Raw genomic sequence first — 13,518 nt, 5'->3', positions numbered from 1 at the left:
TGAATACTGCTATCCAGTGCCTGTTTTCTCAGTACGTTTTTCCAGTAACTTGCGTTTCCAGATTCACCCTGTACATGTGCAGCCCTTTACAAACAGCTTCGCTGTTGCTTTGTGGCGTGTTCGTTTCAGAGTTGCTGGAAATAACGCCCGCTGCTAAAATTAGAGCGACTCCAGACTACACGTCACACCTGTATTGAACGCTGTTCTCATCAGTCAGATTTGAAAACTAGACATTTCCATCTTCCAGGCACTTCAAGACAGCGAACGTGACTCCTTTCCTCCCATTTATCCCCACGACAGCCGTGTTAAATAAAGTCAGTTTGAAAAGGAGTGAGTCAGATGGCGGACTGCGGAGCCTAATTCAGCACTATCCACTGTACCACACAGGCTCAACCTCTAAGGGACTTTGGGCACCCTCAAAATTACTGTTTACTATTTCCTGTTTTGTAAAAACTGCTATAGATCAACAACACGCTTTTATTTTCCATGTTCTAGAACTGTTTCCTAGCATGGAAACCTGCCAGGAGTAGCACCTGATGAGCTCTAATTACACAGTTAATTCACACTTTGTGGTATGTAAATCTGCTCTTAGTTTGCAGTGGAAAATCTAGCAATAACCCAGTCCATCTCAGGAGCACCAGTGATAGGGGCACCACAATACTACTGTTAATGATGCAAAGTTAACTACTTGCCCTTCTGAACAAAAATGATTAGATAGTCGGTTCCAGATGCAAAAGCCACCCTCCCCTCCAAGTGATTTTGTATAAGCCAAGGAAAACACTCCAGAGAGAGAGGCAATTCATTAACATTTAGGACAGGACAAACCTAATCTGATTGGATCATTTACTCTTCGGACTTTTATCTTGTTTTTATCTGTGGTTTGCAATGCAACACAGCATAGCTATGCCCTGGGATAATAGGCTCTCTGGCCTCTCTTTGCAATCACTCCCTGTTGTCCCTCTTTTTTGCTGTTTGACTCTTTCTCCTACTCAGTTTATTTAATACTTCATGCATCTGACAAAATGGGCCAGGCTCACAAGGCCACAATGCAAGACTTTTCTTAAAGTGAATGGGAGCAATTTCTTGAATTGAAAGTGTGTGTTGTAGATAGTGGCTGTGACAGCAGATACTTAAAATTTAAAAGGAGGGGAAATTGACAACAGGAGAAGACCAGAAACATTCAAAAGGTTTCAAGAGCAAAAGTATTCATTATCAATCCAAGCAAGAAGGCTATAGCATCTGAATTGGCAGAATGGAGCAAAGAAGTGTCTTACTGTCCAGTACAAACATTGGCCATGTTATTAAATACCGTATGTATATATTTTTGTCACTCTATCCATTCAGTGCCGGAGGCTTATTTTTCCAAATGCATTTCTGTTGACATCATACCTGAATCATGACTTCTTATCTAGAAACATGAGGAAGATTTCGCTTTGCATTTTGACAACATCTGCAATTCTAAGAAGACTTGAAAGTATCTTTAAAAATGTGCTTGCTGGGTGGATTCTGAGATAATCTTGCACCCTGCAGGCAGGCATCAGTATTATGAATATAATCTGGTTGTGAGGAAATGTGTTTGGCATTTCTAACATTGCTGGTAGGTACAGCATGACCTGTAGCTGTTTACCAGCAACCAGGAAACATTTCCATATACCTGTTTATACATTGGCTCCACCTACTTATGTTATTGTGTCTTTTGAGTTTCTTGTTTACAGCAGGTTACTTCTGGGTTTTAAACTAATTATTTAAAGAAGACTGCATATTTATAACCCACCCTTCTCTCTGAATCAGAGACTCAGAGTGGCTTACAATCTCCTATATCTTCTCCCCCGCCCCAACAGACACCCTGTGAGGTGGGTGGGGCTGAGAGAGCTTTCACAGAAGTTGCCCTTTCATGGACAACTGCGACAGCCATGGCTAACCCAAGGCCATTCAAGCAGCTGTAAGTGGAGGATTGGGGCCTGTTAAAGCCTGTTTTTTTTTCCTCAACTGGTACTGATACTATATTTCCCACTGTTATAAAAGTTTCATTTGTGATTAATTAGAACAAAGAAGCGGTTTGGGCCTCTAGAAAAGTTATGTACTAAGCTTACTATAATAACTAAGCTTGAAGCAAACATCCACTGCAGGTCAGGATCATGATGCCTACATCTCGATTGGCCATTCTACTAGAATTGGCCAATCAGGAAGTGAGGCATTTTGGAGGGAAATGCAAATGAAGGATCCTAGAGGGTGCAGTGAGATTGGTGAGTGCCTGTCTGAGGGGGCATGGTTTTCTAACTGTATATAATCATTCACTGCCAGTTTGTAGTATGTGACTGTTTCTCAATAAATATGTTCTTGCTTACAAAGAGCTGACTGAGCCCACTTTATAACAAGAAACCAATCCAAACCCATTGTGTGGCACCAGACTAGATTATTACAGCATGTTCTATGTGGGGTTGCCTTTGAATATAACGAAACCCACAACTGTTTGAAAATGCAGCTGTGAGTTTATTAATGAGAGCAAAGTATTATGTATGCATGATCTTCAATCTGGTAATTTGCTTTCACATTAAATTCAAGGCACTATTTTTAACCATTAAAGTATTTCATGAGCTGGGACTTGGAACGCAATCCAGAGGGCGGGCGTGGAAAGTCCTTTGGGAGCAGATGAGCCAGCACGTGGGCGCAGGAAGGGTTTGCGCCAATGTATGACTGGCGCCACCCCAGCAGAGGAGAGTTCCGTGGGCAGGGGGATGCTCGAGCGCTGCTCCGTCCGAGGGCAGCGGCGCCTGAGGGTTGTGCCCCAGTGTGGGCAGAAGTGAGGTGGAGTGTGGTATTCAGGTGGAGGAGGGGGTGGAGTTGGGGGCGTGGCCAGGCTTAGGCGGCTTCCCCCATAGGCACTTGTTGAAACCAAAAGCAAAGGTTGCCTCCGCCTCCCTTCCGTGCCTCCGCCAGCGGCATTGCCATGGCGACCGCCTCACGGCAAGCTATGCCTCTCCCCTCCCCACGCTCCAGGGTGCCGAAGTCCTCAGGAAGTTTACTAGCGGCGCAGCAGCTGTACTGTAGCCGACCACCACTTATCTCTGGATTGGGCTGTTAATCTCTTAAAGACTTCCATTCTGTTCGTATGCAGAACATATAGAAACATTAGCTATCTTTCCAGACTTTGTTAATGGTGGCTTCCTGCTTAAAGTTAACAATCTCCAGGGAGTGCCTGAAGTTCCCCTGGAATTACAGCTGATCACTAGATATACAGAGACCAGTTCTATTAGAGAAAATGGCAGTTTTTGGAGGGCAGACTGTGTGGCATTACCTCCTGAACCAGAGTGGGCACCTCATCTGCTTCAGCCCAGATTGTCTTTTTTGGTAGTTGCTCTGGCCCTTTGGTAGGGTTGCCAAGTCCAGTTCAAGAAATATCTGGGGACTTTGGGGATGGAGCCAGGAGACATTGGGGGTGGAGCCATAAGCAAAGTTGTGACAAGCACAATTGAACTCCAAAAGGAGTTCTGGCCATCACATTTAAAGGATCCACACACCTTTTAAATGCCTTCCCTCCATTAGAAATAATGAAGGATAGGGGCAGCTTCTTTCGAGGCTAATAGAATTGGAGCCCATGGTTCAATCTTTTTGAAACTTGGAGAGCATTTTGAGGAGCGTCATCAGATGCTATGCTGAGATTTGGTGCCTCTACCTTAAAAAACAGCCCCTGCAGAGCCCCAGATACCCTAGATAAATTCTCCATTACACCCTATGAGAATCGATCTCCATAGGGAATAATGAAGTGCCCAGCAGACATTTCCCTCCTCTCCCCTCCCCCCCCCTCCGTTTCTGATTACTCTAAAGTGGGGGAGGGCTTGCTCCCACCTGGGGATTGTGCAACCCACAAGAGCAACGCGGATAATAGAGCAGGAAAAATGGGTACGAACCTCCGCGAGGACCAGCCTCCTATCATGTACAAAATATAAATTTACTTACAAGTAGGCATCATTCGATCATACATAATAAATACAATTTTTTAACTCAAAATAAGAAACATCGATGACCCCGCCCAGTCATTTAAGATGCAAGTCCATGTCCATAATTTCTTAACAACAAGGTGCGGGTCACGATTCTAATGATGCAGTTCTCCACGTAGACCGATGCTCCTATATTCAATTGCACAGCTAGGCACACAAAGTGATACGCAACGCGGTAGTGCTTTATCCCACGTTTTGCTGTTTGCTTCTATGAGCTTTTCCGAGACATTTCACCTATTCAACGCTGCTGCTTCAAATAGCTTCCTTTCTGTATTTGAAGCAACAGCGTTGGATTGGTGAAATGTCTCGGAAAAGCTCATAGAAGCAAACAGCAAAACGGATAAAGTACTACCGCGTCGCGTATCACTTTGTGTGCCTAGCTGTGCAGTTGAACATAGGAATATCAGTCTCCGTGGAGAACTGCATTGTTGGAATCGTGACCCGCACCTTGTTGTTAAGACATAATGGACATGGACTTGCATCTTAAATGACTGTGGGCGGGGTCTTCGATTTTCCTTATTTTGCGTTAAAAATTGTATTTATTATGTATGATTGAATGATGCCTACTTGTAAGTAAATTTATATTTTGTACATGATAGGAGGCTGGTCTTCGCGGAGGTTCTTACCCATTTTTCCTGCCCCACCTGGGGATTGGCATCTCTACTCATGAGTTGCTGAGCCTCCAACTTCTTCGAAGTAGCACAGAGCAATGAAAGGTTCAAGTTTACCTTTCCTATGCAAATTACCTCTGAAAAGATTGTGCAACCAATGGAGGGTCTGGGCTGCTTTCACAGCCACTGGGAGCAGCCATGTTTTGTTCTGCCTACTCTCCCCGCCCCCATTCAGCCTTAAAGACACAGGTAAACCATCCCAAGAGGAAGCCTTTCCAAGTGCACATGTGAATAAGCCACCATTAAGAGATAAATATTCAAGTAGTGATGAGTGGCGGTTCTCAGACCATGTTATGAATGTTACATTTGCCCCTCTGTTTTAATCAGGGAAATATTGTAGGTATGAAATGGTCAACAGTTGAATGCTGCAATCTAGGAAGACCTCTGCTCGAAATCAAATTCTTGATTGTCTTGAAATGTATTTCTAGACAATTGTTTTATAGCATAATAAATCTGAAATGACCAATTGCTCTGAGAGATCCAAACATCTTTTCCACAGCTGGTGTGTCTGTTGTGGAGATAATGTTTTGTTCCTGGGAAAATGCTGAATCTCCCGTCCTCCCACATCTAGCATATCTCTAATAGCAAAGAGCGTTTTGTTTAATATATTTGTCTGAGTGTCAGGAATCTACTAGCTAGTTATTGTAATGTCACTGTACACTTTTCATGCATGCCTACACACATACCCATGCCTATTCCACTTTATCAACTTTTTTTTTCTTTAAATGCATGTTTACAGGGAGTATTCCACACTATACTAGTCAGCTGTAAGGTATTTGTATTCTCTTCAAAAGAGAAAGAGAAATAGTTTCTAGCAGGAACACCACACAATTCTATAGAGGGCATGTATGATATAGTGGCAAGAGTGACTGATTAGGATTGCGGAGACCCAGGTTTGAATCCCCACCCTGCCATGACCTTGGGCCAAACATATCCTCTAAACCTAATTTAACATCATGGGATTCTTGTGAGGAGAAAATGGAGAGGAAACGAATTATGTAAGCCACTTGGGTCCCCATTGGAGAGAAGGGTGGAGTATAAATGAACTGAATATATTTTTTTCTCCCTCTGCTCTTTGTAAAGTATATGCTGTGTATCATTCCTGTTTAGCATTGGGAGATGCTTAAAAAACAAACATTTGATGAAGGGCAAAGCTAAACCCTGCACCCATTCACTGTACCCAGACCGATCTGTTGCATAACAATAGGAAATTGCATTCTTCCAGTGTTTCAGAGATGAACAGAGGGAATGCTTACAACCACCCCAATTCTCATACCAAGGAGCTTTGCATTGCTGAAGGCTATTCTCTACCTGCTGTATGTGTTTACTTGGTTTCAGTAGCCTATCCCCTGCTGATTGAAAAGCCAAGAGGGAGTTTGTTCTTTTGCTTACAGATATACTAGGAAAACTTAATTGTCCTATGGTAGATTACCAGCGGTTCATACTATACCTCAACAGCTGCAGTGAGCAAAATCTCAAGCTGTGCATTGCATGCTGTCTTCATTTGGGATGTGCATGCATTTATATGCATGTGTACTTGAGACAAAATACATTCATCTCCTGCATAGAGGTTTAACTTCTAGAAACCCCTGGGGACAATAACCTGAAGAATTACAGCTTGAGCAACACATGTGGACAGAATATTAACAAGGAATGCTCAACAGGGGAAAATGGGGGAGGGGACAGGTGATGGATTCTTTTGTTTGTTAGTTTTTCAGACAGGCTGGAACCAATGTTCCCTCTACGTTGCAGAGTCTTGTGAGCAAAAATTCTACTTTGTGAGCTACTGCTATTAAAGTTGTGAGCTACTGCATCAATTATTGCGCTCTGGAGTCAATTTTCCTGAGCTAAGACAAAAATGTATGAGCTGGAGTCTAAAAATCTGTGAGTTAGCGCATGCTAACTCAGCTTAGAGGGAAAAATTACTGGAACTGTCCCTGGTAAACAGGAATAGCTAGGGCATATGAAAGTATGTTTTTATCCTACAATGGCGGTAGCATCATACGCCCCCCCCCCTTTTTTTGTCTATAAAAACCTTAAAACACATTGGAAAATGTGAAGTACGCAGCGTTGAGATCTCATAATTACATATCATATTGCTGGTATAACATACTGGCTAAAAGTGAAGAATGAACTGGGAACTTCCCGAAAGTTCCTGGATCAAGCCTCAGCCCCTCCTCTACAATATGCGGGGGGGGGGGGGGGAGATATAATGATGGCCACATTACAGTGTTGTTGTAAGGGCTGATGAGATCACATATATGAATGTACTCTGACCCATCTGAAGCATTATGAGAATGCTAAATATGACGTCCTATGATGCATTACTCAATAACATTCAGTAGATCAGGTTGTACACTCTCATGTCAACAAGAAAGGTTTTGTAAAGGTTGCATCACCTGTTTGGTGAACCAGTGGTACAAAACAAGCAAGACTGTTTTCATTCATTAAGTGATGCTTTGAGTGACACAACATTCTTAAATAAGCCATGGTATTCAAAGCTACAAGGGGAAAAATCACTTCAAAAGCTTATGTTTGGTCAGGAAGGCTGATTAATTTTAGTCTTGTTTTAGTTTTGAAGGGGAGCCATTTTCAGCTTCAGATGACAAAAAAAAAATCAGAGAGAGGCTCTATTCCATTTCTGCTACAGAACGTTGTTCTTCTCAAGAGTTCTTGAGGCTTTCCAATGGAACTAGAGAGTACAAATAACTAAATTCAGAGCAGGTAGCAAATTCAGATTATAAATTTAGAGGGAGCAGCAAAATTCCAAAGGATCTTAAAAGGCTAACGTTTATTTCAGCATAAACTTTCATGAGTCAGTTTTGCCTTCCTCAGATGCACAGAAATATACATTTGTTAGGTTTGGTTAAATATCCAGTAAAAGGGGTGGGGAAATATTACAGAGAGAGGTTGGTATGAAACAAGATCCAATCAAAAAAGAAATCAGTTCACCCACATTAGTTGACACTCCATACCAGAGCAGAATAGACATCAAAACTAATACAGGATGAAATGTGAAACAAACAAACAACTTTTAAGTGGTGGGACATATGAGCTATTAGTATTTAGTGAGTTAGGAATCCAAAATCCCTGTTATATCTGAGGGGGGCATTCTCTTGAACTTGAAAATGGATTCTAATCCAACATGTTGGGTCCTAATGGTGAAGTTCTTTTGAAGGAGAACAATAACTAAGTCAGCCACAGATTAAAATATTCCTCCACTGGTTTCTAAATATTGTGATTTTTATTGTCAGACTTGTGCCCATTTGTTCTTTTGTGTAAGGATTATCCTGTCTGGCCAACATTAATGGGCATTCTTGACACAGAATGGCAGATATTAAATTGGAGGATGAATCACTAGATGATATAGCTGAGATCATTAGGACATGTATGTTAGAGCAAAGTTGGGATTTAGGTTTGTTGCAGAGTTTGGTTCCTGGGCTTGTGTTTCAGTTAAATGATCCATAGTTGTTAATGAGAAGATATCTTGGGCTGGGAGACTGTCTGCAGTGCAGGTATGGAAAGGTCTGCCACCTAAAGCCTGTGAGAGAGACATATCATGTGAGGAAGTATGGTGTAGACACAGTGGTTAGAGAGTTGAACCTGAAAGACTCACATTCAAATCCCCATTCTGCCATGGAAGTTCACTATGTGGCCTTGGGCCAGTCACACACTGTCACCCTAATCTACCTAACAGGGTTGTTATGAGGATGGAGGCAAACAATGGGAGCCACTTTTGAGTCCCTCGAAAGGCAGGGTATAAATGAACTAAATAAATCACTGTTCAGGATGGGTTGCAAATCACTGATGATGCCGTGAACTGGCGTAAAGTGTAAGTTGCAGGGGTCAACCAATGATGGTCTGTTGTTATCTCCTTTAGGCTTGTTTTGCAACAGGCTACATTATAAATTTGGTTTCTTTATTCTGTGCTGACTAAGGGGTTGGGCTGTGTCTGTTGGTAAAGTTACTGCTTTGTCTGCAAATTGCCACAAGCACTATCCCTGGCATCTCCAGTTAAATGGCTCAAGTAGTAGTTGATAGAAAAGATCAGTATCTGAGTTGGAGCATTCTTGTAATAGAATTGGAATTCCTTTGAGAGAATTAGTAATAGCAATTTTGACAGCCTATGGCTTTTCATTGTCTAGCTACCTTTTGCAATCTCTCCCCTGAGTTGGCTCACCTGGAGGTTGGCAACCCTAGCTATTCAGGTCATGAATGCCCCTCTCTAAACATCTGCTGAAGATAACTAACAAAAAAGAGCTATTTTTTTTAAAAAAAATACAAATGTAAAACAGTGCATTAAAAGACGAATAACTATTCAGTAAAATTAATTTCTCAACAGTAAAGACATTCAAATAAATGTGTTAAAACGGACAGTAAAACAGTCATAAAAGCAAAACAGTAAAATGTCAACAGATGGGAAAAATAGGCCGAACTATTTTAAAAGAGGGAATAAATTTTTAGTTAAAAGTCTGGGTGAACAGAATGCCAATACAGTAGATTCCAGATGAGCTGGAGGGGGGTGGGATGGTATTTCATGGGAGACAAGGCCCTGTCTTATCACCTCTGAAGGTTGGGCTCAGAGTTCAAGGCTCAAGATAGATACTGTGACTGGTAAATCACAATACAAAAGAAGGGTGAACCTTCCCCCCTTTATATTTTTTATTGAATTTTAAAATATATATATACAATTTAATATCAATATTAATATTCATATACAATTAATTAAACTTATGGAATCAGGTTGTAAACAACCATAAATACTTACATGCATACAATAAAATATCGAGTAAGGATTTTAAGTTATAAAGATGTATCTAGATAAGTAGACCATTTTCTATCCAAGGAGAGAGGTCAAGATGAAAACAAAATTAAGATTAAGACAATAATTCATGTTTCAAAACACAGTTAATCTAATTGAACCCATATTATCATTAAACTATTAATTATGCATTGCTATGAATTTTTAACTCCCTAAATATTCTCCATGCAAACTATTACAGGTTATTCCAAAATTTACTATCTGGTAATTAGAATTAGGTGCGATCCACGACTAGCACAGTAAAGGAAAAGGAAGGCAGAAAAAAAGAGAAATAAAAAGTGTTAGTAAATAGAAAAGAAACAAAAAGACACAACTGAAGGAAAATATTAAAAACTTATAAGTAGAGAAGATCAAGATATTCTGGTTTGTGTGGTTGAATATCATTTGCTGTAATGAACTCAATAAAAGGAAACCATTTCTCTGTGAATTTCGAGTTATCATTATCTGAGTTTGAATGTTGGATATGATCTGTAATTTTTTCTAGTATGAGAATGTCCCAAACCTTAGATTACCAGCTGGAGATTGATGGAACTTGAGATGATTTCCATTTTGAAGCAATTAGGGTTTTTGCTGCTATCAGCATGTTAGTTATCAGTGTTTGCCTAAAGTGAGGTACTGTTGGATCCTGCCAGATGTCCAGGAAGATCAGTTGAGGAAGTAATGGAATTTCATATCCCGGCTTCCGGGTTATGTTGCCTTGAGCTCAGTGGGGGTCCGTGGAGCTTGTCCCTAGCAGCCCCCCTGAATCAGGCGGTTGGAGAGGTGCCACAGACGTGGCACCTCCAGGGATACCCTGAAGGGGTTTCCTTTCAGCATGGGGCTTTGCAAGAAGCCAGGGGCATAGCGGTGGCTGTTCCTGTCCTTCTTGTATGCCCTGAAGCTCCGCTGTCATGATCGCCATTACAGCAGTAAGAGGTGAACACCTGACCGCTTGCTCTTTTTTTTCTTAACAAGCTTCTGATGCATCGCTTTCCTACCTCAAACACAGCAATTCTACTCGGCAAGTAAGTTTGTTTTCAATACCACTGGCTAATGGGTCGTTTTACATAACAACAAATGGGACAGTTCAAAGGAAGGGAAAGAGGCAGATTCCCCCCCACACACTTTCCCGTGAATGAGGCTTTGAAAAGACAAAGAACAACTTTGAGCATTGGCAATAATTTGAATTAGACTGAATATAGATACTCAAATTGACCCGGATTATAATTGAATATGTGTTAATGACACTATTATCTGGCTATAATATGGTCTGAACAAAAGCGAGATATATTTTAGAGAGATTTGTCTTTGCCGGTTGAGTGCAACTGAAATGGCAACAATCAAAACACATGCTTGGAGGAGACTTGGCGAGACAGACTAACTGGGTCTCTGAATTACTTTTCAACTTGGGTTAATAGACTGAGTTATTTGGTAGAGAAAAATGGCATTACCAAGTGAAATGTTTTATAAAAAAGATATAATGGTTACCATAACTTCTCTAAAGCAAGATCTTGGCTCATTAACAGAGTTGATAAAAAAGCAAATGGGAGGTTTTATGTTGAAAGCTGGCGAAATCTCAAATCTACATGAGCAGAGTGTTAAAGAGATCTCAGTGTTATCTGTGGAACTGGAAATGGAGAGTGATCCGCTGGGAAACGAACAGAAGAAAACCAAAATGGAACCTTATTGCACAGTCAAAAAGAAGGACCGGAAATCAAGACTGATTGAAGTTTTTTCAAGAAGAAGAAGAAGAAGAAGATATTGGATTTATATCCCGCCCTCCACTCCGAAGAGTATCAGAGCGGCTCACAATCTCCTTTACCTTCCTCCCCCCACAACAGACACCCTGTGAGGTGGGTGGGGCTGGAGAGGGCTCCCGCAGCAGCTGCCCTTTCAAGGACAACCTCTGCCAGAGCTATGGCTGACCCAAGGCCATCTCAGCAGGTGCAAGTGGAGGAGTGGGGAATCAAACCCGGTTCTCCCAGATAAGAGTCCGCACACTTAACCACTACACCAAACTGGCTCTCCAAGAGGAACAAATGGCATGGGATCCTTACTATTTTTATTGAGAGGGTTGACTGCACTAAGGAGAGAGAAGGTACATCTCAGCAAAAAAATCAAGACGTGGAAAACTTTCAGGAAGAAGGGTCTTTGAACTGTTTCTCTCTCTGTGGGTAATTGGATATGGAATTCTCAACAAGAACTGACATGCAATTATAAAAGGCCAAGTGAGATTTTTGGGACATATTAAGTTGTTCTTCCTAGAGCAATATGGATATAAGAGCTAAAGGACTGAAACGTTTTGAAAAGAATTTTATATAAATAAATAGTTAACTTGGTTTCATCTCACATCTCCAGTTCAATACATCCTGTGGTAAGTCCGGGTATACATGAATAGAGTCATTTTGAAAGGAAGGCCACCCAAACTCCTTGCTAACTCAAGTATTTTTTGTCTGACCCTCTGATCTAGAATGGTTGCTAATATGTCTTTTGGGCCTCTGATTGCTGTTCGTGAGGGGGAACCAAGGCGGTAGGCAGCAGAAATATAAGGAGCGATATCGTCTTCCAGATCTAATATGTTTGCTAGCCATTCTGCAATACAGCTTGGGAGATCTTGATTATTATTTAAGTCCTCTTTAGAACCCCTAAATTTCAAATTGGAACGGCGTGAAGAGGATTCTAGTGAGAGTACTTTCTCTTTAAGAGTAATATTTTCAGCCTTCAGTGTTTTCACATCTTCCTATAAAGCCAGCCCAATTTCCCTTGCACTACCCGCAGCTTTACTTACATTTTGAGCGCAATTTGAAATCAGACAAAATGATCTGTCAGAGGTTTGATTATTGTTGACATGTTATCTGTTATTTTCTTTTCAAAATTGCTAAACATCATTTCTAGGGTCGTCTCGTTAGGAACGGGGGTGGGCAAGAAAGCAGTTGTTCCTTCTGCCGCCATTTCATCTTCGCTCCTCAGGTCCATGTTTTGAGTTGTCACTGAAGTTTTTATTGTAAAGAAGTTCTTGATCCCCTTATTATTTGCAGGGGTTGTTGTGGTCTTTCCAGTTGATGTTTTACTCATGTTTATTAGAGGTGATATACTGGTTTGTGTGAGTTAGATGAGCTGAGGTAAAAGGGGGAATCAGAGCAAGTACTCTTGGTATTCATCTTAGAAGGCTCCGACGCCACCGGGTGAACCTTCAGAGCCATTTATGACTTTAATGGTGAGCACCAGCAGTATGAATTGTGTAAGAGATATTCATTTGTATATGGATTTACATATGTCAGCATGCCTGAAATTCTGCCCATGGTGGGACTGGAAAGGGACTTTGGCCTCACATGGTTCCTTTTCCCAATCCTTTCACTAGGATAGGAGTGAATCAGGGAAATTCCATGTTATTTTCTATATAATATCATCATGGTTCTGCAAAACAGAACCTTCTAGAAGGTATTACTCCTCCTAACCTGAATGATTTTTTTTGTTACACAGCCCTCCAGGTAGACAGTGCAACCATGATCTTGTCAGAACTTGGAAGCTAAGCAGGATTGACTCTGGCAAGTACTTGGTTGGGAGACCTCCTTGGAATACCAGAGCCTGGAGGCAGGGGTAGGATTTATTCAGCCACCTCTCTGAATATCCTCCATGCCCCCAGTAGGGGTCAGTCACCAGAGGTTAGCATGTCTCCCAGGTGCGCACACGAACACACACAGATATAAAATTCCCAAAAAAATGTGCAACAGTTAAGCTGCTTGGGATGATGGTTTATGTGACATAAAAATCTTAGTCGCTTTTCATAGCAGGTGTTAACTATTTTATTCAAGTTTTATAACTTAAATATGATTCCTACTAAAATAAGAAATTGCAACCTGTTCATAGCAAAGAAACAAACCGAAACTGAAACTAGCCATGTATGTATTAATGGATACCAAATTCTTAGAGAAGTGAAAATAACAAACATTTATGTGCTAAATATATGACTTTTAAATGTAATTCTAAATGTAAAACTGAAAAATGTACATAAAACAGGCTGGAAGTGATAAATATAACTGCT

Source organism: Heteronotia binoei, chromosome 1 (assembly GCF_032191835.1).
Source record: "Heteronotia binoei isolate CCM8104 ecotype False Entrance Well chromosome 1, APGP_CSIRO_Hbin_v1, whole genome shotgun sequence".
NCBI lineage: Eukaryota > Metazoa > Chordata > Lepidosauria > Squamata > Gekkonidae > Heteronotia > Heteronotia binoei.
The sequence above is the reverse complement of the archived record's forward strand: the minus strand, read 5'-3'. Positions refer to the sequence as shown.